Source organism: Falco punctatus (genome assembly GCF_963210335.1).
Source record: "Falco punctatus genome assembly, chromosome: 5".
Classification (NCBI taxonomy): Eukaryota; Metazoa; Chordata; class Aves; order Falconiformes; family Falconidae; genus Falco; species Falco punctatus.
The window spans coordinates 77,873,750-77,898,775 of record NC_137584.1 but is presented as its reverse complement, the minus strand read 5'-3'; the positions used below and the strand labels follow the sequence as shown (position 1 = coordinate 77,898,775).

Here is a 25,026-nt window from a genome sequence, read left to right as displayed (position 1 = left end):
GTGCAAGAGTGCTTGAGACGGGCGTTTGAGTGCAAAACGAGTAAGGAGCTCTATCCGCGTTTCCGACCTTGGGTGGCTAAGGCGGCCAGAGAAAAACAAAGTAATTAAAATTGTAAAATGGGAAATGGAAGGAGTAAGCCCTGTGAAAAATCGCCATTGGGTTGCATATTAAAACATTGGAGTGATATCGTAGGACATGGTGGTACCGAAAATAGAAGGAAATGGATTAAATATTGTAATCAGTGGTGGCCTTTGTATAAATTGGAGTGATGCGAAATGGCCTCAGGAGGGAGGAACGTTAGATTATAACACTCTCCTGCGATTAATGTTGTTTCTGAGAAGTGATGTGAATAAGCTGTAAATAATATGGTCAAGTTTGTATTCATAAACCAGTATTCATTGTAATGCATTAACAGGCTTGTAATTGTATAGCGACAAAGGGGTTAAAATGTCTGAAAGATCATACAGACTGTTCGGACAAGAAAGTTGCAAATCTCTGCAAGGGGAGCTGTCCTCCTTATCTGCAAAGCAAGTTGCCCTACCAAGGAGATAACGGGACAGCTGGATGTCTTTGAGTAAAACTACAAGGGGTATTGTAAAAAAACCCTGGGAAAGCTTTCTACAAGTCTGCCAACTCATCACTTTTGAAACACAGCAGTGAAAGCAAAGAGAAGGGCCAAGACCTGGAGGGAAACCTACTGCTTCTAGAATAACTAAAGCATATGCTTCAAAGTGATGTAGTGTGAACGAACTTTAGAATAGAATTAAAGAATAAACATTATGTTTGTTAGCCACTGTAACAATTGTAGATATCATGTACCGCCACATGTTACTCATCTACCTGTGGTGTCTGTTCTGTTATCCTTTGTTAGACATCCGCCTGTCTGCTGACCTTCTGTGTTAAAACTTTAGCGGAACACTTCAGCAGGAGAGGACAGATAAGGGTAAAAGAAATAATTAAGCAAGAAAAGCAGATGGCCAGCAAGGGCATAAATTACCTCAGACTGATAAGAACACTGCAAATGAGCAAAAGGTGAAAAGTACACCATGAGGAAGACCTACAGCCTTCCTCCCATAGACCACTGCCCACTTTCTAAAGACCCCGGCCCACAATTTTTGGAAGAATCTGCGCAAGCGTGAAAGACTGATAAGCTAATTAGCATACGAAGCGAGGGTAGGCGGGTTCAGGTAATGAATATGTATAGGCGTTAATGGAATATTCATTGTTTCATTATATAAATATAAGATAATCTGCCCCTCTGGGTGTGTACGATTGGTGGAAGGATCCCCCGTACGCCCGGCGCCGACAATAAAGAATACTTAATCACTAAGAAATTCTGAAGACGTTCTTCGAAACAATCTGGCACCCCAGATGGGACGGCTCTCTGCCTGACCGTAGGACCCGCTGGGAAGTGGACTCCCTTGGGTACCCCCGGGATTTTCCCGGAGGGACTCCCCAACTCATCGGATCACTGCGGAGGCAGACAAGAATCCCATCTCCTGTAAGTGAGAGTATTCTTTATTGCTGTATTCTGGTATTACTGGTAAACTGGGGTTACCCGTAAGACGAGAAAATTGATTTCCGCAGGGTAACATCTGGGTATGCTTGGGAACTAGTTTCTCAGGTATACGTCTGGGTATGCTTGGGAACTAGTTTCTCAGGTATACGTCTGGTCTGGAAAACTCAGGTATACTTCTGTGGCTGACACCCTAAGTATACTTCTGGTTCTGTTTGGGTTTTATCGGCATTTAATTGCCATCTGGAATCTGGCAAGTTTGCTTATAAAGCTTATTTGCTGCAGTGTTGCTTATTTTGGTTACCGGATTTATGGAATGTGGAATTTGACTTTGATAATTGTTACTGTGATTTCGGCTATATTTTTTTATTATAATAGTGAGCTCTTGGTGTTGCTGTAGAAAGATACCTGTGTGTTGCGTTTTGTAAGTAGTAATTCTGTAAGTGATAAGTGTGTTCTGTGAGTGTAAGCTGGAAAAATGGGAGGAAAACAGAGTGGTGGGATTTTAAAGAAAAGCCCGTTAGGATGTGTTTTGAGTCACTGGAAGGATATTGGAGGGTCTGCTGGTGGAAATGTGAATAAGAAAATACTTTGCTGCAGTATGGAGAGAAGGGAAGTGGGATGAAGTAATGTGTGCTGATATGTTTGTGTGACAGGAGGAGTGTGGGATTAACATCACCTGATCTTTGATTATGGCTCTAGAAAAGGATAGGAAAAAAAAAAAAAAAAACCAACACCAAAACAAAACAAACAAAAAAAAAAAACACCCAAACAAAACTGTACTCAGTGTCTTGCTTTATGTAAGTTGCATTACTATAGTATATTTACATGAGGATCTGAGGCTGCGTCAGTGTCGTGCAGGTAGGGTGATGCAGCAGAAGGAGATTTGTAAGATTAAACACCTGTTTATGTGTTTAATAACAGGTTAACATATTAACCTGTTAATGTGCTGTGGACAGGATGTCCACGTTGTATGCAAAACTAGCTCTACTCTGCCTGTGGGGGGGATGGAGCACTTTGCTTAATTTCAGCTGACAGTGGCATTGCTCCAATTCAGCTCCACAATACAAAGCCAAGTTCAGTAACTGATTTGTAGATTTATTTGCAGGGATATTTTTTTGGTGACTGTGAACACGTCTGTGGCTTTCCATTCGAATACTGAAGCTGCTGCTGGTTAACCTGAGTTAATATGATGCTTAAACAGCGTCTTCTTATAGGCTTAAATTGTGGGAGGCACAGAAGTATCCTAAAATAAATGTGTGTAATTATGCCTGTGCTTAATGGATTGTAAAGAAATACTGAAATTTTCTAAGATAAACAGGCAAACACAGTTGTCAGAGTAATACTTATATGGCGGTCTTAAAGGTTTTAGTGTTACGGAGGTACAAAATGGAGAGGCTAATGAGCAAGGCCTTGATCCACATTCTCTTTGGGGCACCGTTAGTCCTCTGGTTAAAATTTTAGGTTTTTGGTGTACCTGTTTAATAGCTTTAAGGAAGTTCTTGTTGAAATATTTGTGTTAAAAAAAAAAAAAAAAAATAAATAAATAGAGAGCGCTGAGGTTGCGGTTCTTTCTGTGCAGCAACCAGAATGAAACATGTTGTAAGATAAAAACTTGTGATAATGTATGTAAGATCTGAAGCCGGGGGGGTGGAGAGTCAAAGACCCTGTGAAAGTGTTAAAGTATTGAGGTGAGTTTGTACAAACCCCGTACCCCCTCGAAGGTGCGACTGAGTCCTGCGGGACGCATGGCAGGGTGTTTGCTATTTGCCTGCGAAGGCTGATATGTAATAACACAAACTTAAAGCAACAAGTAGCAGATTTGCATTCAGGGTAAGAAAGAGTTAAAACAGAAGGGCTGCTGCAGAGGCAGGCTTGTGTAACCTGCAGAGCAGGAAGAGCATCTCCTGCTCCAATCCTTCTGCTGGTGAGGAGGAGGGGGTTGCTGTTGCTGACAATTGAGCAGAAGGACCTGACAATGTCAGCCCAATTGCTGCAGCATTTGCAGTACAACGGGACCGGTAACGGCCCCTCTAGGGCAGGCAGCGGGTCTGAGGAGAGTAAAGGTGAATCTCTGATGGGAAATTTAGATGTTGGAAAGTTGGTTGTGAATAGGACTGGATAAAGGTTCGGTTCGAGTTGTTTGTTACTAGGTAATTGTAATGTAGGAAAGTTGGTGAATACAAAACTAACTTATTTGGTGTTAAACTTCAGTGAAAAGAATTTGTTACAGTTGTGGGAGCTGCTGGCCACCAGGAAAATATCCTGAAACCTTTAAGTGGAAGAGAAGGCCTCTCTGAAGTAAAAGAAATCTTTAACCGGTATATCTGGAAGTAAATCCCAGGACAGTAAAAATGATAAACGGGAGGCCTGCCTAATTCAGGTAAAACAATATCCCTTGGTCAGCAAGGCTGTGGGGGATATTGCATAAAAAACTAAAATAAAATACACTCTGTAGTAGTTCTACTAATGTAAATCTGTGTTTTACCATGACTGTGACTTGTTATGGGATGTGCAGATGAAACTGCATTGACAACGAAGTACAAGGAATAAGGTTGGTCAGGTGCCTCCTACCACAATCAAGGGCAAGACTGGGTTGGCCTCGGTGTTTGCCACCAAGAAGAATCTTGAGCTCTGCTGCTGGCTGCAACCCAGTAGGCGCTGAGCGGTGGGGACATGTGCCATGCCAGACCTTGATGTGAGGAATGGCCCCCTCTGTTATAAGAGGGTCGTCCAGGAAGGAAGAACATAAGATGGCCCATTGAGGCACTGATTTAGAAATTGGAAACCGCCTGGCCGACCATGAATTATCCTTAATACCAGACGGTAAAAATCCAAACTGTAAGTACAGATCAGGAGCCAAATTATTCTAAAGAAAACTTAAAGGTAATTCAGGATATGAATGATAAAATAAATAAGTGGACTTATTTGAGGGATGGTCGTATAGTGGTACCATCCAATTTAATATGGACCACAGCCGTAATAGAACATAATAAGATGCATTGGGGAGCTGATAATTTATATAAAAGTCTAAATCAGAAATTGATAGGGCAGAACTTGTATACTGTAATAAAACAGGTGACTCAGCAACGTGAAATGTGTTTGAAAGTTAGCCAGGGCAACAGTAGCAAGTTGATTTTTCCAGACTGCCAAGAATTTGGGGGTACCGATATTTATTAAATGAATGGACACCCCAACGTATCATACAGTATTACGGACCTGCAACTTGGGATCCTAATGAACTCATTAACGGTGCTCGAGAACCTATCTACAATCTGAATCGTATCATTCGTCTAAAATTATTACTAATCAAACAGCTATGTGAAATGCAATTTATCATCACAGGATGGTTCTCGATTACCTGCTAGCCGAAGAAGGAGGTGTTTGTGGTAAAGTAAATGTTTCCAGTTGTTGTTTGAAAATTGATGACAATGGTGAGGTAGTTAAACAAATCACATCAGAGATAGGGAAGTTAGCCCGTGTTCCCGTCCGCACTTGGAAAGACGAATATTGACTTGTTTTCCTGGCTTCTCGGGAGCCCCTGGGTAAAACGAATCCTATTTTATTTGTTATGTGGATTAGCCACCTTATTGTTTTTGCCATGTGCTGTTCCATGTTTTATAAGATTAATTCAACACGTTCAATTTGCTATTATGGTTTCACCCGATGGCGTTAAACAAATGCGAGTAGTATGACAAAATGTACACACAAAATAACATTTTAATAGCCAACAAGAATTTGGAAACAATTGACTCTTAACAATTCAGATAACAATGTAGGCTGAGTAAGAAAAAAAATAGAATAGCAACAAAAACAAGCGCCAGGAATGCAAAGACGAGGATATGGTAACGTCTTTTATACTTTTCCACCTCCGCCATAAGTTCTTGACGTGAGACAACAGAAAAACGCACCCTCTGCCTAAACAGCAACAGGAAGAAAAAGTTTTTGATCTTCTTTCTAATGAACCATATAGGTTAAACGTTTTGAGAACACTCACCTTACAGAATGTTCGGAGGGGGAAATGTCCACTCTAGACCCTTCTTCCCTGGAAGGTGACGTGGTGGTCTGGTGGTGAGAAAACCTTACATTGAAAACAGGGACCTGTCATTTGGCCATAGTGCCATAAATGTTACCATTAACAGACTTAGCGGAGTGGTAAGCTCGGGAAATGGGTTTGGGACTTCATCTGGGTACGCAGTAGCCATTGTTTGTCACGCAAATGGTCCGCGTATACCTTTGAGCATGCGCATGCGCGATTTTAAAGCCCCACGGAATGTGTTGGAAAAATCTGGAAAGACCGCGCATGCGAAATCCCTATAGTCTAGCCATGATAGTGACGCATCTAAAAAAAAAAAAAAAAGGGGGGGAATGTGTTAAGAAAAAGGGTTATTTTTAGGTTTTGGTTTTGTAGGTTATTATTATATGAATTACCCAACTCTTTGGAGTTATTTTGAAAACTGTGTGTTTGATGCAAAGTACAAACATGAACTAGAAATTGAATAGCAGAATAACAGTCCAGCAAAGTTTCATGTAACGTGAAAACAGACTTCTTCACTCGTGAATCCAGTACTTCTCTTCAGGAAGTGACGAAGATGAACAGAAAAGAACGAGCCGCTTGTATCCACTATTCAAGAATAAAGAAAACTCCTGAGAAATCATGGGCTGTCACTCCGGCAGGACCCACAGGACTACGATTCTTCAGGTCATAATTATAGTCGGATGTTTGCCAAATTTGTACTTAACTCTGTGGAATAAGAATGCACATTTATCCCTGGTACAAGGCATATCTCAGGCTCTGAATAAAACTGATTGTTGGATATGTACACATATGCCTGAATATGGAGGAAAGGGTATATCATTGATTGGATTTCCATTACCTAGGAATAAATCTTAGGAAAGACTGTAGGAAAATACCTCTTGGAGTATTGAAAATGATAAGATTTTAAAATTAAAGATAAATAGTCCTAAGGTGCAAGAGTCATACTATATGTGTGTTCAGAGATGTAATCCACCTAAAAGAATGGGAATTGTGGATTGTAATCCCGTAATGTATGTAGGAACTCAGTCCTTTTGTAATAACGCTTTAGACATCGTACTTCACTGTCTGTTAGCTCTACTGCTTGGCCAGTGCCCGAAGGGAAAGGATGGTACTGGCTGTGCAATGATACAGCTCAAAAGGTTTTACCTAAAAATTGGAAGGGAACCTGCACCTTGGGAGCAGTAGTGCCTAATATGACAGTACATGATTCGTTCTCACAAGGATACTTAAACACAAATCCTATAATAGAGAGGCCTACTGCATTCCATAGTTTTGCTCGATGGTTTAAGAGTGAGTAGAGAAATTAGAAAACAGAACAATATCTAGCCTCTCACAAGTGGTGTTACAAAATAGAATAACTTTGGATTTGCTGTTAGCTGATCGAGGGGGAGTATGTACAGTTATAAATACTAGTTGTTGCGTATACGTGGACCAAAGTAGAAGAGTTTCCACTGACTTAGAGGAAATATGGAAACAAACCAAGGTATTACATGAAGTAAGTGAGGATGATGTGTCTTGGGATTTTGGAAATGTTTGGACAACTCTAACTTCCTGGTTACCTAATGTACAATGGTTAAAACAGGTGTCAGTTGCCATAGTTTTGTTGACTGTTTTAATAATACTTGTGTGTGTTCTGTTCAAATGCTTATTCTATTGTACTTTTGAAAAATAAAATAGCAAAAGAATTTGCTTGTATCAAGAAAAGGGGGGAATGATGTGAATAAGCTGTAAATAATATGGTCAAGTTTGTATTCATAAACCAATATTCATTGTAATGCATTAACAGGCTTGTAATTGTATAGCGACAAAGGGGTTAAAATGTCTGAAAGATCATACAGACTGTTCGGACAAGAAAGTTGCAAATCTCTGCAAGGGGAGCTGTCCTCCTTATCTGCAAAGCAAGTTGCCCTACCAAGGAGATAACGGGACAGCTGGATGTCTTTGAGTAAAACTACAAGGGGTATTGTAAAAAAACCCTGGGAAAGCTTTCTACAAGTCTGCCAACTCATCACTTTTGAAACACAGCAGTGAAAGCAAAGAGAAGGGCCAAGACCTGGAGGGAAACCTACTGCTTCTAGAATAACTAAAGCATATGCTTCAAAGTGATGTAGTGTGAACGAACTTTAGAATAGAATTAAAGAATAAACATTATGTTTGTTAGCCACTGTAACAATTGTAGATATCATGTACCGCCACATGTTACTCATCTACCTGTGGTGTCTGTTCTGTTATCCTTTGTTAGACATCCGCCTGTCTGCTGACCTTCTGTGTTAAAACTTTAGCGGAACACTTCAGCAGGAGAGGACAGATAAGGGTAAAAGAAATAATTAAGCAAGAAAAGCAGATGGCCAGCAAGGGCATAAATTACCTCAGACTGATAAGAACACTGCAAATGAGCAAAAGGTGAAAAGTACACCATGAGGAAGACCTACAGCCTTCCTCCCATAGACCACTGCCCACTTTCTAAAGACCCCGGCCCACAATTTTTGGAAGAATCTGCGCAAGCGTGAAAGACTGATAAGCTAATTAGCATACGAAGCGAGGGTAGGCGGGTTCAGGTAATGAATATGTATAGGCGTTAATGGAATATTCATTGTTTCATTATATAAATATAAGATAATCTGCCCCTCTGGGTGTGTACGATTGGTGGAAGGATCCCCCGTACGCCCGGCGCCGACAATAAAGAATACTTAATCACTAAGAAATTCTGAAGACGTTCTTCGAAACAATCTGGCACCCCAGATGGGACGGCTCTCTGCCTGACCGTAGGACCCGCTGGGAAGTGGACTCCCTTGGGTACCCCCGGGATTTTCCCGGAGGGACTCCCCAACTCATCGGATCACTGCGGAGGCAGACAAGAATCCCATCTCCTGTAAGTGAGAGTATTCTTTATTGCTGTATTCTGGTATTACTGGTAAACTGGGGTTACCCGTAAGACGAGAAAATTGATTTCCGCAGGGTAACATCTGGGTATGCTTGGGAACTAGTTTCTCAGGTATACGTCTGGGTATGCTTGGGAACTAGTTTCTCAGGTATACGTCTGGTCTGGAAAACTCAGGTATACTTCTGTGGCTGACACCCTAAGTATACTTCTGGTTCTGTTTGGGTTTTATCGGCATTTAATTGCCATCTGGAATCTGGCAAGTTTGCTTATAAAGCTTATTTGCTGCAGTGTTGCTTATTTTGGTTACCGGATTTATGGAATGTGGAATTTGACTTTGATAATTGTTACTGTGATTTCGGCTATATTTTTTTATTATAATAGTGAGCTCTTGGTGTTGCTGTAGAAAGATACCTGTGTGTTGCGTTTTGTAAGTAGTAATTCTGTAAGTGATAAGTGTGTTCTGTGAGTGTAAGCTGGAAAAATGGGAGGAAAACAGAGTGGTGGGATTTTAAAGAAAAGCCCGTTAGGATGTGTTTTGAGTCACTGGAAGGATATTGGAGGGTCTGCTGGTGGAAATGTGAATAAGAAAATACTTTGCTGCAGTATGGAGAGAAGGGAAGTGGGATGAAGTAATGTGTGCTGATATGTTTGTGTGACAGGAGGAGTGTGGGATTAACATCACCTGATCTTTGATTATGGCTCTAGAAAAGGATAGGAAAAAAAAAAAAAAAAACCAACACCAAAACAAAACAAACAAAAAAAAAAAACACCCAAACAAAACTGTACTCAGTGTCTTGCTTTATGTAAGTTGCATTACTATAGTATATTTACATGAGGATCTGAGGCTGCGTCAGTGTCGTGCAGGTAGGGTGATGCAGCAGAAGGAGATTTGTAAGATTAAACACCTGTTTATGTGTTTAATAACAGGTTAACATATTAACCTGTTAATGTGCTGTGGACAGGATGTCCACGTTGTATGCAAAACTAGCTCTACTCTGCCTGTGGGGGGGATGGAGCACTTTGCTTAATTTCAGCTGACAGTGGCATTGCTCCAATTCAGCTCCACAATACAAAGCCAAGTTCAGTAACTGATTTGTAGATTTATTTGCAGGGATATTTTTTTGGTGACTGTGAACACGTCTGTGGCTTTCCATTCGAATACTGAAGCTGCTGCTGGTTAACCTGAGTTAATATGATGCTTAAACAGCGTCTTCTTATAGGCTTAAATTGTGGGAGGCACAGAAGTATCCTAAAATAAATGTGTGTAATTATGCCTGTGCTTAATGGATTGTAAAGAAATACTGAAATTTTCTAAGATAAACAGGCAAACACAGTTGTCAGAGTAATACTTATATGGCGGTCTTAAAGGTTTTAGTGTTACGGAGGTACAAAATGGAGAGGCTAATGAGCAAGGCCTTGATCCACATTCTCTTTGGGGCACCGTTAGTCCTCTGGTTAAAATTTTAGGTTTTTGGTGTACCTGTTTAATAGCTTTAAGGAAGTTCTTGTTGAAATATTTGTGTTAAAAAAAAAAAAAAAAAATAAATAAATAGAGAGCGCTGAGGTTGCGGTTCTTTCTGTGCAGCAACCAGAATGAAACATGTTGTAAGATAAAAACTTGTGATAATGTATGTAAGATCTGAAGCCGGGGGGGTGGAGAGTCAAAGACCCTGTGAAAGTGTTAAAGTATTGAGGTGAGTTTGTACAAACCCCGTACCCCCTCGAAGGTGCGACTGAGTCCTGCGGGACGCATGGCAGGGTGTTTGCTATTTGCCTGCGAAGGCTGATATGTAATAACACAAACTTAAAGCAACAAGTAGCAGATTTGCATTCAGGGTAAGAAAGAGTTAAAACAGAAGGGCTGCTGCAGAGGCAGGCTTGTGTAACCTGCAGAGCAGGAAGAGCATCTCCTGCTCCAATCCTTCTGCTGGTGAGGAGGAGGGGGTTGCTGTTGCTGACAATTGAGCAGAAGGACCTGACAATGTCAGCCCAATTGCTGCAGCATTTGCAGTACAACGGGACCGGTAACGGCCCCTCTAGGGCAGGCAGCGGGTCTGAGGAGAGTAAAGGTGAATCTCTGATGGGAAATTTAGATGTTGGAAAGTTGGTTGTGAATAGGACTGGATAAAGGTTCGGTTCGAGTTGTTTGTTACTAGGTAATTGTAATGTAGGAAAGTTGGTGAATACAAAACTAACTTATTTGGTGTTAAACTTCAGTGAAAAGAATTTGTTACAGTTGTGGGAGCTGCTGGCCACCAGGAAAATATCCTGAAACCTTTAAGTGGAAGAGAAGGCCTCTCTGAAGTAAAAGAAATCTTTAACCGGTATATCTGGAAGTAAATCCCAGGACAGTAAAAATGATAAACGGGAGGCCTGCCTAATTCAGGTAAAACAATATCCCTTGGTCAGCAAGGCTGTGGGGGATATTGCATAAAAAACTAAAATAAAATACACTCTGTAGTAGTTCTACTAATGTAAATCTGTGTTTTACCATGACTGTGACTTGTTATGGGATGTGCAGATGAAACTGCATTGACAACGAAGTACAAGGAATAAGGTTGGTCAGGTGCCTCCTACCACAATCAAGGGCAAGACTGGGTTGGCCTCGGTGTTTGCCACCAAGAAGAATCTTGAGCTCTGCTGCTGGCTGCAACCCAGTAGGCGCTGAGCGGTGGGGACATGTGCCATGCCAGACCTTGATGTGAGGAATGGCCCCCTCTGTTATAAGAGGGTCGTCCAGGAAGGAAGAACATAAGATGGCCCATTGAGGCACTGATTTAGAAATTGGAAACCGCCTGGCCGACCATGAATTATCCTTAATACCAGACGGTAAAAATCCAAACTGTAAGTACAGATCAGGAGCCAAATTATTCTAAAGAAAACTTAAAGGTAATTCAGGATATGAATGATAAAATAAATAAGTGGACTTATTTGAGGGATGGTCGTATAGTGGTACCATCCAATTTAATATGGACCACAGCCGTAATAGAACATAATAAGATGCATTGGGGAGCTGATAATTTATATAAAAGTCTAAATCAGAAATTGATAGGGCAGAACTTGTATACTGTAATAAAACAGGTGACTCAGCAACGTGAAATGTGTTTGAAAGTTAGCCAGGGCAACAGTAGCAAGTTGATTTTTCCAGACTGCCAAGAATTTGGGGGTACCGATATTTATTAAATGAATGGACACCCCAACGTATCATACAGTATTACGGACCTGCAACTTGGGATCCTAATGAACTCATTAACGGTGCTCGAGAACCTATCTACAATCTGAATCGTATCATTCGTCTAAAATTATTACTAATCAAACAGCTATGTGAAATGCAATTTATCATCACAGGATGGTTCTCGATTACCTGCTAGCCGAAGAAGGAGGTGTTTGTGGTAAAGTAAATGTTTCCAGTTGTTGTTTGAAAATTGATGACAATGGTGAGGTAGTTAAACAAATCACATCAGAGATAGGGAAGTTAGCCCGTGTTCCCGTCCGCACTTGGAAAGACGAATATTGACTTGTTTTCCTGGCTTCTCGGGAGCCCCTGGGTAAAACGAATCCTATTTTATTTGTTATGTGGATTAGCCACCTTATTGTTTTTGCCATGTGCTGTTCCATGTTTTATAAGATTAATTCAACACGTTCAATTTGCTATTATGGTTTCACCCGATGGCGTTAAACAAATGCGAGTAGTATGACAAAATGTACACACAAAATAACATTTTAATAGCCAACAAGAATTTGGAAACAATTGACTCTTAACAATTCAGATAACAATGTAGGCTGAGTAAGAAAAAAAATAGAATAGCAACAAAAACAAGCGCCAGGAATGCAAAGACGAGGATATGGTAACGTCTTTTATACTTTTCCACCTCCGCCATAAGTTCTTGACGTGAGACAACAGAAAAACGCACCCTCTGCCTAAACAGCAACAGGAAGAAAAAGTTTTTGATCTTCTTTCTAATGAACCATATAGGTTAAACGTTTTGAGAACACTCACCTTACAGAATGTTCGGAGGGGGAAATGTCCACTCTAGACCCTTCTTCCCTGGAAGGTGACGTGGTGGTCTGGTGGTGAGAAAACCTTACATTGAAAACAGGGACCTGTCATTTGGCCATAGTGCCATAAATGTTACCATTAACAGACTTAGCGGAGTGGTAAGCTCGGGAAATGGGTTTGGGACTTCATCTGGGTACGCAGTAGCCATTGTTTGTCACGCAAATGGTCCGCGTATACCTTTGAGCATGCGCATGCGCGATTTTAAAGCCCCACGGAATGTGTTGGAAAAATCTGGAAAGACCGCGCATGCGAAATCCCTATAGTCTAGCCATGATAGTGACGCATCTAAAAAAAAAAAAAAAAGGGGGGGAATGTGTTAAGAAAAAGGGTTATTTTTAGGTTTTGGTTTTGTAGGTTATTATTATATGAATTACCCAACTCTTTGGAGTTATTTTGAAAACTGTGTGTTTGATGCAAAGTACAAACATGAACTAGAAATTGAATAGCAGAATAACAGTCCAGCAAAGTTTCATGTAACGTGAAAACAGACTTCTTCACTCGTGAATCCAGTACTTCTCTTCAGGAAGTGACGAAGATGAACAGAAAAGAACGAGCCGCTTGTATCCACTATTCAAGAATAAAGAAAACTCCTGAGAAATCATGGGCTGTCACTCCGGCAGGACCCACAGGACTACGATTCTTCAGGTCATAATTATAGTCGGATGTTTGCCAAATTTGTACTTAACTCTGTGGAATAAGAATGCACATTTATCCCTGGTACAAGGCATATCTCAGGCTCTGAATAAAACTGATTGTTGGATATGTACACATATGCCTGAATATGGAGGAAAGGGTATATCATTGATTGGATTTCCATTACCTAGGAATAAATCTTAGGAAAGACTGTAGGAAAATACCTCTTGGAGTATTGAAAATGATAAGATTTTAAAATTAAAGATAAATAGTCCTAAGGTGCAAGAGTCATACTATATGTGTGTTCAGAGATGTAATCCACCTAAAAGAATGGGAATTGTGGATTGTAATCCCGTAATGTATGTAGGAACTCAGTCCTTTTGTAATAACGCTTTAGACATCGTACTTCACTGTCTGTTAGCTCTACTGCTTGGCCAGTGCCCGAAGGGAAAGGATGGTACTGGCTGTGCAATGATACAGCTCAAAAGGTTTTACCTAAAAATTGGAAGGGAACCTGCACCTTGGGAGCAGTAGTGCCTAATATGACAGTACATGATTCGTTCTCACAAGGATACTTAAACACAAATCCTATAATAGAGAGGCCTACTGCATTCCATAGTTTTGCTCGATGGTTTAAGAGTGAGTAGAGAAATTAGAAAACAGAACAATATCTAGCCTCTCACAAGTGGTGTTACAAAATAGAATAACTTTGGATTTGCTGTTAGCTGATCGAGGGGGAGTATGTACAGTTATAAATACTAGTTGTTGCGTATACGTGGACCAAAGTAGAAGAGTTTCCACTGACTTAGAGGAAATATGGAAACAAACCAAGGTATTACATGAAGTAAGTGAGGATGATGTGTCTTGGGATTTTGGAAATGTTTGGACAACTCTAACTTCCTGGTTACCTAATGTACAATGGTTAAAACAGGTGTCAGTTGCCATAGTTTTGTTGACTGTTTTAATAATACTTGTGTGTGTTCTGTTCAAATGCTTATTCTATTGTACTTTTGAAAAATAAAATAGCAAAAGAATTTGCTTGTATCAAGAAAAGGGGGGAATGATGTGAATAAGCTGTAAATAATATGGTCAAGTTTGTATTCATAAACCAATATTCATTGTAATGCATTAACAGGCTTGTAATTGTATAGCGACAAAGGGGTTAAAATGTCTGAAAGATCATACAGACTGTTCGGACAAGAAAGTTGCAAATCTCTGCAAGGGGAGCTGTCCTCCTTATCTGCAAAGCAAGTTGCCCTACCAAGGAGATAACGGGACAGCTGGATGTCTTTGAGTAAAACTACAAGGGGTATTGTAAAAAAACCCTGGGAAAGCTTTCTACAAGTCTGCCAACTCATCACTTTTGAAACACAGCAGTGAAAGCAAAGAGAAGGGCCAAGACCTGGAGGGAAACCTACTGCTTCTAGAATAACTAAAGCATATGCTTCAAAGTGATGTAGTGTGAACGAACTTTAGAATAGAATTAAAGAATAAACATTATGTTTGTTAGCCACTGTAACAATTGTAGATATCATGTACCGCCACATGTTACTCATCTACCTGTGGTGTCTGTTCTGTTATCCTTTGTTAGACATCCGCCTGTCTGCTGACCTTCTGTGTTAAAACTTTAGCGGAACACTTCAGCAGGAGAGGACAGATAAGGGTAAAAGAAATAATTAAGCAAGAAAAGCAGATGGCCAGCAAGGGCATAAATTACCTCAGACTGATAAGAACACTGCAAATGAGCAAAAGGTGAAAAGTACACCATGAGGAAGACCTACAGCCTTCCTCCCATAGACCACTGCCCACTTTCTAAAGACCCCGGCCCACAATTTTTGGAAGAATCTGCGCAAGCGTGAAAGACTGATAAGCTAATTAGCATACGAAGCGAGGGTAGGCGGGTTCAGGTAATGAATATGTATAGGCGTTAATGGAATATTCATTGTTTCATTATATAAATATAAGATAATCTGCCCCTCTGGGTGTGTACGATTGGTGGAAGGATCCCCCGTACGCCCGGCGCCGACAATAAAGAATACTTAATCACTAAGAAATTCTGAAGACGTTCTTCGAAACAATCTGGCACCCCAGATGGGACGGCTCTCTGCCTGACCGTAGGACCCGCTGGGAAGTGGACTCCCTTGGGTACCCCCGGGATTTTCCCGGAGGGACTCCCCAACTCATCGGATCACTGCGGAGGCAGACAAGTATCCCATCTCCTGTAAGTGAGAGTATTCTTTATTGCTGTATTCTGGTATTACTGGTAAACTGGGGTTACCCGTAAGACGAGAAAATTGATTTCCGCAGGGTAACATCTGGGTATGCTTGGGAACTAGTTTCTCAGGTATACGTCTGGGTATGCTTGGGAACTAGTTTCTCAGGTATACGTCTGGTCTGGAAAACTCAGGTATACTTCTGTGGCTGACACCCTAAGTATACTTCTGGTTCTGTTTGGGTTTTATCGGCATTTAATTGCCATCTGGAATCTGGCAAGTTTGCTTATAAAGCTTATTTGCTGCAGTGTTGCTTATTTTGGTTACCGGATTTATGGAATGTGGAATTTGACTTTGATAATTGTTACTGTGATTTCGGCTATATTTTTTTATTATAATAGTGAGCTCTTGGTGTTGCTGTAGAAAGATACCTGTGTGTTGCGTTTTGTAAGTAGTAATTCTGTAAGTGATAAGTGTGTTCTGTGAGTGTAAGCTGGAAAAATGGGAGGAAAACAGAGTGGTGGGATTTTAAAGAAAAGCCCGTTAGGATGTGTTTTGAGTCACTGGAAGGATATTGGAGGGTCTGCTGGTGGAAATGTGAATAAGAAAATACTTTGCTGCAGTATGGAGAGAAGGGAAGTGGGATGAAGTAATGTGTGCTGATATGTTTGTGTGACAGGAGGAGTGTGGGATTAACATCACCTGATCTTTGATTATGGCTCTAGAAAAGGATAGGAAAAAAAAAAAAAAAAACCAACACCAAAACAAAACAAACAAAAAAAAAAAACACCCAAACAAAACTGTACTCAGTGTCTTGCTTTATGTAAGTTGCATTACTATAGTATATTTACATGAGGATCTGAGGCTGCGTCAGTGTCGTGCAGGTAGGGTGATGCAGCAGAAGGAGATTTGTAAGATTAAACACCTGTTTATGTGTTTAATAACAGGTTAACATATTAACCTGTTAATGTGCTGTGGACAGGATGTCCACGTTGTATGCAAAACTAGCTCTACTCTGCCTGTGGGGGGGATGGAGCACTTTGCTTAATTTCAGCTGACAGTGGCATTGCTCCAATTCAGCTCCACAATACAAAGCCAAGTTCAGTAACTGATTTGTAGATTTATTTGCAGGGATATTTTTTTGGTGACTGTGAACACGTCTGTGGCTTTCCATTCGAATACTGAAGCTGCTGCTGGTTAACCTGAGTTAATATGATGCTTAAACAGCGTCTTCTTATAGGCTTAAATTGTGGGAGGCACAGAAGTATCCTAAAATAAATGTGTGTAATTATGCCTGTGCTTAATGGATTGTAAAGAAATACTGAAATTTTCTAAGATAAACAGGCAAACACAGTTGTCAGAGTAATACTTATATGGCGGTCTTAAAGGTTTTAGTGTTACGGAGGTACAAAATGGAGAGGCTAATGAGCAAGGCCTTGATCCACATTCTCTTTGGGGCACCGTTAGTCCTCTGGTTAAAATTTTAGGTTTTTGGTGTACCTGTTTAATAGCTTTAAGGAAGTTCTTGTTGAAATATTTGTGTTAAAAAAAAAAAAAAAAAATAAATAAATAGAGAGCGCTGAGGTTGCGGTTCTTTCTGTGCAGCAACCAGAATGAAACATGTTGTAAGATAAAAACTTGTGATAATGTATGTAAGATCTGAAGCCGGGGGGGTGGAGAGTCAAAGACCCTGTGAAAGTGTTAAAGTATTGAGGTGAGTTTGTACAAACCCCGTACCCCCTCGAAGGTGCGACTGAGTCCTGCGGGACGCATGGCAGGGTGTTTGCTATTTGCCTGCGAAGGCTGATATGTAATAACACAAACTTAAAGCAACAAGTAGCAGATTTGCATTCAGGGTAAGAAAGAGTTAAAACAGAAGGGCTGCTGCAGAGGCAGGCTTGTGTAACCTGCAGAGCAGGAAGAGCATCTCCTGCTCCAATCCTTCTGCTGGTGAGGAGGAGGGGGTTGCTGTTGCTGACAATTGAGCAGAAGGACCTGACAATGTCAGCCCAATTGCTGCAGCATTTGCAGTACAACGGGACCGGTAACGGCCCCTCTAGGGCAGGCAGCGGGTCTGAGGAGAGTAAAGGTGAATCTCTGATGGGAAATTTAGATGTTGGAAAGTTGGTTGTGAATAGGACTGGATAAAGGTTCGGTTCGAGTTGTTTGTTACTAGGTAATTGTAATGTAGGAAAGTTGGTGAATACAAAACTAACTTATTTGGTGTTAAACTTCAGTGAAAAGAATTTGTTACAGTTGTGGGAGCTGCTGGCCACCAGGAAAATATCCTGAAACCTTTAAGTGGAAGAGAAGGCCTCTCTGAAGTAAAAGAAATCTTTAACCGGTATATCTGGAAGTAAATCCCAGGACAGTAAAAATGATAAACGGGAGGCCTGCCTAATTCAGGTAAAACAATATCCCTTGGTCAGCAAGGCTGTGGGGGATATTGCATAAAAAACTAAAATAAAATACACTCTGTAGTAGTTCTACTAATGTAAATCTGTGTTTTACCATGACTGTGACTTGTTATGGGATGTGCAGATGAAACTGCATTGACAACGAAGTACAAGGAATAAGGTTGGTCAGGTGCCTCCTACCACAATCAAGGGCAAGACTGGGTTGGCCTCGGTGTTTGCCACCAAGAAGAATCTTGAGCTCTGCTGCTGGCTGCAACCCAGTAGGCGCTGAGCGGTGGGGACATGTGCCATGCCAGACCTTGATGTGAGGAATGGCCCCCTCTGTTATAAGAGGGTCGTCCAGGAAGGAAGAACATAAGATGGCCCATTGAGGCACTGATTTAGAAATTGGAAACCGCCTGGCCGACCATGAATTATCCTTAATACCAGACGGTAAAAATCCAAACTGTAAGTACAGATCAGGAGCCAAATTATTCTAAAGAAAACTTAAAGGTAATTCAGGATATGAATGATAAAATAAATAAGTGGACTTATTTGAGGGATGGTCGTATAGTGGTACCATCCAATTTAATATGGACCACAGCCGTAATAGAACATAATAAGATGCATTGGGGAGCTGATAATTTATATAAAAGTCTAAATCAGAAATTGATAGGGCAGAACTTGTATACTGTAATAAAACAGGTGACTCAGCAACGTGAAATGTGTTTGAAAGTTAGCCAGGGCAACAGTAGCAAGTTGATTTTTCCAGACTGCCAAGAATTTGGGGGTACCGATATTTATTAAATGAATGGACACCCCAACGTATCATACAGTATTACGGACCTGCAACTTGGGATCCTAATGAACTCATTAACGGTGCTCGAGAACCTATCTACAATCTGAATCGTATCATTCGTCTAAAATTATTACTAATCAAACAGCTATGTGAAATGCAATTTATCATCACAGGATGGTTCTCGATTACCTGCTAGCCGAAGAAGGAGGTGTTTGTGGTAAAGTAAATGTTTCCAGTTGTTGTTTGAAAATTGATGACAATGGTGAGGTAGTTAAACAAATCACATCAGAGATAGGGAAGTTAGCCCGTGTTCCCGTCCGCACTTGGAAAGACGAATATTGACTTGTTTTCCTGGCTTCTCGGGAGCCCCTGGGTAAAACGAATCCTATTTTATTTGTTATGTGGATTAGCCACCTTATTGTTTTTGCCATGTGCTGTTCCATGTTTTATAAGATTAATTCAACACGTTCAATTTGCTATTATGGTTTCACCCGATGGCGTTAAACAAATGCGAGTAGTATGACAAAATGTACACACAAAATAACATTTTAATAGCCAACAAGAATTTGGAAACAATTGACTCTTAACAATTCAGATAACAATGTAGGCTGAGTAAGAAAAAAAATAGAATAGCAACAAAAACAAGCGCCAGGAATGCAAAGACGAGGATATGGTAACGTCTTTTATACTTTTCCACCTCCGCCATAAGTTCTTGACGTGAGACAACAGAAAAACGCACCCTCTGCCTAAACAGCAACAGGAAGAAAAAGTTTTTGATCTTCTTTCTAATGAACCATATAGGTTAAACGTTTTGAGAACACTCACCTTACAGAATGTTCGGAGGGGGAAATGTCCACTCTAGACCCTTCTTCCCTGGAAGGTGACGTGGTGGTCTGGTGGTGAGAAAACCTTACATTGAAAACAGGGACCTGTCATTTGGCCATAGTGCCATAAATGTTACCATTAACAGACTTAGCGGAGTGGTAAGCTCGGGAAATGGGTTTGGGACTTCATCTGGGTACGCAGTAGCCATTGTTTGTCACGCAAATGGTCCGCGTATACCTTTGAGCATGCGCATGCGCGATTTTAAAGCCCCACGGAATGTGTTGGAAAAATCTGGAAAGACCGCGCATGCGAAATCCCTATAGTCTAGCCATGATAGTGACGCATCTAAAAAAAAAAAAAAAAGGGGGGGAATGTGTTAAGAAAAAGGGTTATTTTTAGGTTTTGGTTTTGTAGGTTATTATTATATGAATTACCCAACTCTTTGGAGTTATTTTGAAAACTGTGTGTTTGATGCAAAGTACAAACATGAACTAGAAATTGAATAGCAGAATAACAGTCCAGCAAAGTTTCATGTAACGTGAAAACAGACTTCTTCACTCGTGAATCCAGTACTTCTCTTCAGGAAGTGACGAAGATGAACAGAAAAGAACGAGCCGCTTGTATCCACTATTCAAGAATAAAGAAAACTCCTGAGAAATCATGGGCTGTCACTCCGGCAGGACCCACAGGACTACGATTCTTCAGGTCATAATTATAGTCGGATGTTTGCCAAATTTGTACTTAACTCTGTGGAATAAGAATGCACATTTATCCCTGGTACAAGGCATATCTCAGGCTCTGAATAAAACTGATTGTTGGATATGTACACATATGCCTGAATATGGAGGAAAGGGTATATCATTGATTGGATTTCCATTACCTAGGAATAAATCTTAGGAAAGACTGTAGGAAAATACCTCTTGGAGTATTGAAAATGATAAGATTTTAAAATTAAAGATAAATAGTCCTAAGGTGCAAGAGTCATACTATATGTGTGTTCAGAGATGTAATCCACCTAAAAGAATGGGAATTGTGGATTGTAATCCCGTAATGTATGTAGGAACTCAGTCCTTTTGTAATAACGCTTTAGACATCGTACTTCACTGTCTGTTAGCTCTACTGCTTGGCCAGTGCCCGAAGGGAAAGGATGGTACTGGCTGTGCAATGATACAGCTCAAAAGGTTTTACCTAAAAATTGGAAGGGAACCTGCACCTTGGGAGCAGTAGTGCCTAATATGACAGTACATGATTCGTTCTCACAAGGATACTTAAACACAAATCCTATAATAGAGAGGCCTACTGCATTCCATAGTTTTGCTCGATGGTTTAAGAGTGAGTAGAGAAATTAGAAAACAGAACAATATCTAGCCTCTCACAAGTGGTGTTACAAAATAGAATAACTTTGGATTTGCTGTTAGCTGATCGAGGGGGAGTATGTACAGTTATAAATACTAGTTGTTGCGTATACGTGGACCAAAGTAGAAGAGTTTCCACTGACTTAGAGGAAATATGGAAACAAACCAAGGTATTACATGAAGTAAGTGAGGATGATGTGTCTTGGGATTTTGGAAATGTTTGGACAACTCTAACTTCCTGGTTACCTAATGTACAATGGTTAAAACAGGTGTCAGTTGCCATAGTTTTGTTGACTGTTTTAATAATACTTGTGTGTGTTCTGTTCAAATGCTTATTCTATTGTACTTTTGAAAAATAAAATAGCAAAAGAATTTGCTTGTATCAAGAAAAGGGGGGAATGATGTGAATAAGCTGTAAATAATATGGTCAAGTTTGTATTCATAAACCAATATTCATTGTAATGCATTAACAGGCTTGTAATTGTATAGCGACAAAGGGGTTAAAATGTCTGAAAGATCATACAGACTGTTCGGACAAGAAAGTTGCAAATCTCTGCAAGGGGAGCTGTCCTCCTTATCTGCAAAGCAAGTTGCCCTACCAAGGAGGTAACGGGACAGCTGGATGTCTTTGAGTAAAACTACAAGGGGTATTGTAAAAAAACCCTGGGAAAGCTTTCTACAAGTCTGCCAACTCATCACTTTTGAAACACAGCAGTGAAAGCAAAGAGAAGGGCCAAGACCTGGAGGGAAACCTACTGCTTCTAGAATAACTAAAGCATATGCTTCAAAGTGATGTAGTGTGAACGAACTTTAGAATAGAATTAAAGAATAAACATTATGTTTGTTAGCCACTGTAACAATTGTAGATATCATGTACCGCCACATGTTACTCATCTACCTGTGGTGTCTGTTCTGTTATCCTTTGTTAGACATCCGCCTATCTGCTGACCTTCTGTGTTAAAACTTTAGCGGAACACTTCAGCAGGAGAGGACAGATAAGGGTAAAAGAAATAATTAAGCAAGAAAAGCAGATGGCCAGCAAGGGCATAAATTACCTCAGACTGATAAGAACACTGCAAATGAGCAAAAGGTGAAAAGTACACCATGAGGAAGACCTACAGCCTTCCTCCCATAGACCACTGCCCACTTTCTAAAGACCCCGGCCCACAATTTTTGGAAGAATCTGCGCAAGCGTGAAAGACTGATAAGCTAATTAGCATACGAAGCGAGGGTAGGCGGGTTCAGGTAATGAATATGTATAGGCGTTAATGGAATATTCATTGTTTCATTATATAAATATAAGATAATCTGCCCCTCTGGGTGTGTACGATTGGTGGAAGGATCCCCCGTACGCCCGGCGCCGACAATAAAGAATACTTAATCACTAAGAAATTCTGAAGACGTTCTTCGAAACAATCTGGCACCCCAGATGGGACGGCTCTCTGCCTGACCGTAGGACCCGCTGGGAAGTGGACTCCCTTGGGTACCCCCGGGATTTTCCCGGAGGGACTCCCCAACTCATCGGATCACTGCGGAGGCAGACAAGAATCCCATCTCCTGTAAGTGAGAGTATTCTTTATTGCTGTATTCTGGTATTACTGGTAAACTGGGGTTACCCGTAAGACGAGAAAATTGATTTCCGCAGGGTAACATCTGGGTATGCTTGGGAACTAGTTTCTCAGGTATACGTCTGGGTATGCTTGGGAACTAGTTTCTCAGGTATACGTCTGGTCTGGAAAACTCAGGTATACTTCTGTGGCTGACACCCTAAGTATACTTCTGGTTCTGTTTGGGTTTTATCGGCATTTAATTGCCATCTGGAATCTGGCAAGTTTGCTTATAAAGCTTATTTGCTGCAGTGTTGCTTATTTTGGTTACCGGATTTATGGAATGTGGAATTTGACTTTGATAATTGTTACTGTGATTTCGGCTATATTTTTTTATTATAATAGTGAGCTCTTGGTGTTGCTGTAGAAAGATACCTGTGTGTTGCGTTTTGTAAGTAGTAATTCTGTAAGTGATAAGTGTGTTCTGTGAGTGTAAGCTGGAAAAATGGGAGGAAAACAGAGTGGTGGGATTTTAAAGAAAAGCCCGTTAGGATGTGTTTTGAGTCACTGGAAGGATATTGGAGGGTCTGCTGGTGGAAATGTGAATAAGAAAATACTTTGCTGCAGTATGGAGAGAAGGGAAGTGGGATGAAGTAATGTGTGCTGATATGTTTGTGTGACAGGAGGAGTGTGGGATTAACATCACCTGATCTTTGATTATGGCTCTAGAAAAGGATAGGAAAAAAAAAAAAAAAAACCAACACCAAAACAAAACAAACAAAAAAAAAAAACACCCAAACAAAACTGTACTCAGTGTCTTGCTTTATGTAAGTTGCATTACTATAGTATATTTACATGAGGATCTGAGGCTGCGTCAGTGTCGTGCAGGTAGGGTGATGCAGCAGAAGGAGATTTGTAAGATTAAACACCTGTTTATGTGTTTAATAACAGGTTAACATATTAACCTGTTAATGTGCTGTGGACAGGATGTCCACGTTGTATGCAAAACTAGCTCTACTCTGCCTGTGGGGGGGATGGAGCACTTTGCTTAATTTCAGCTGACAGTGGCATTGCTCCAATTCAGCTCCACAATACAAAGCCAAGTTCAGTAACTGATTTGTAGATTTATTTGCAGGGATATTTTTTTGGTGACTGTGAACACGTCTGTGGCTTTCCATTCGAATACTGAAGCTGCTGCTGGTTAACCTGAGTTAATATGATGCTTAAACAGCGTCTTCTTATAGGCTTAAATTGTGGGAGGCACAGAAGTATCCTAAAATAAATGTGTGTAATTATGCCTGTGCTTAATGGATTGTAAAGAAATACTGAAATTTTCTAAGATAAACAGGCAAACACAGTTGTCAGAGTAATACTTATATGGCGGTCTTAAAGGTTTTAGTGTTACGGAGGTACAAAATGGAGAGGCTAATGAGCAAGGCCTTGATCCACATTCTCTTTGGGGCACCGTTAGTCCTCTGGTTAAAATTTTAGGTTTTTGGTGTACCTGTTTAATAGCTTTAAGGAAGTTCTTGTTGAAATATTTGTGTTAAAAAAAAAAAAAAAAAATAAATAAATAGAGAGCGCTGAGGTTGCGGTTCTTTCTGTGCAGCAACCAGAATGAAACATGTTGTAAGATAAAAACTTGTGATAATGTATGTAAGATCTGAAGCCGGGGGGGTGGAGAGTCAAAGACCCTGTGAAAGTGTTAAAGTATTGGGGTGAGTTTGTACAAACCCCGTACCCCCTCGAAGGTGCGACTGAGTCCTGCGGGACGCATGGCAGGGTGTTTGCTATTTGCCTGCGAAGGCTGATATGTAATAACACAAACTTAAAGCAACAAGTAGCAGATTTGCATTCAGGGTAAGAAAGAGTTAAAACAGAAGGGCTGCTGCAGAGGCAGGCTTGTGTAACCTGCAGAGCAGGAAGAGCATCTCCTGCTCCAATCCTTCTGCTGGTGAGGAGGAGGGGGTTGCTGTTGCTGACAATTGAGCAGAAGGACCTGACAATGTCAGCCCAATTGCTGCAGCATTTGCAGTACAACGGGACCGGTAACGGCCCCTCTAGGGCAGGCAGCGGGTCTGAGGAGAGTAAAGGTGAATCTCTGATGGGAAATTTAGATGTTGGAAAGTTGGTTGTGAATAGGACTGGATAAAGGTTCGGTTCGAGTTGTTTGTTACTAGGTAATTGTAATGTAGGAAAGTTGGTGAATACAAAACTAACTTATTTGGTGTTAAACTTCAGTGAAAAGAATTTGTTACAGTTGTGGGAGCTGCTGGCCACCAGGAAAATATCCTGAAACCTTTAAGTGGAAGAGAAGGCCTCTCTGAAGTAAAAGAAATCTTTAACCGGTATATCTGGAAGTAAATCCCAGGACAGTAAAAATGATAAACGGGAGGCCTGCCTAATTCAGGTAAAACAATATCCCTTGGTCAGCAAGGCTGTGGGGGATATTGCATAAAAAACTAAAATAAAATACACTCTGTAGTAGTTCTACTAATGTAAATCTGTGTTTTACCATGACTGTGACTTGTTATGGGATGTGCAGATGAAACTGCATTGACAACGAAGTACAAGGAATAAGGTTGGTCAGGTGCCTCCTACCACAATCAAGGGCAAGACTGGGTTGGCCTCGGTGTTTGCCACCAAGAAGAATCTTGAGCTCTGCTGCTGGCTGCAACCCAGTAGGCGCTGAGCGGTGGGGACATGTGCCATGCCAGACCTTGATGTGAGGAATGGCCCCCTCTGTTATAAGAGGGTC

At 40.8% G+C, this 25,026-nt stretch overlaps 4 long non-coding RNA genes across 4 annotated transcripts; all 4 read left to right on the top strand.

The window, feature by feature from the left end:
• The first annotated feature begins 342 nt into the window (after positions 1 to 342).
• Positions 343 to 2,294, top strand: LOC308064598. Its single transcript, XR_013928453.1, has 2 exons — positions 343 to 1,625; positions 1,663 to 2,294. It is a non-coding gene; the product is annotated as an uncharacterized lncRNA (long non-coding RNA).
• A 4,585-nt stretch (positions 2,295 to 6,879) lies between these two features.
• LOC308065051 lies at positions 6,880 to 9,220 on the top strand. Its single transcript, XR_013928636.1, has 2 exons — positions 6,880 to 8,551; positions 8,589 to 9,220. It is a non-coding gene; the product is annotated as an uncharacterized lncRNA (long non-coding RNA).
• Positions 9,221 to 13,805: 4,585 nt separating this feature from the next.
• Positions 13,806 to 16,146, top strand: LOC308064255. Its single transcript, XR_013928320.1, has 2 exons — positions 13,806 to 15,477; positions 15,515 to 16,146. It is a non-coding gene; the product is annotated as an uncharacterized lncRNA (long non-coding RNA).
• Positions 16,147 to 20,731: 4,585 nt separating this feature from the next.
• Positions 20,732 to 23,072, top strand: LOC308064476. The gene is made up of 2 exons (XR_013928399.1): positions 20,732 to 22,403; positions 22,441 to 23,072. It is a non-coding gene; the product is annotated as an uncharacterized lncRNA (long non-coding RNA).
• The last annotated feature ends 1,954 nt before the right edge of the window (positions 23,073 to 25,026 follow it).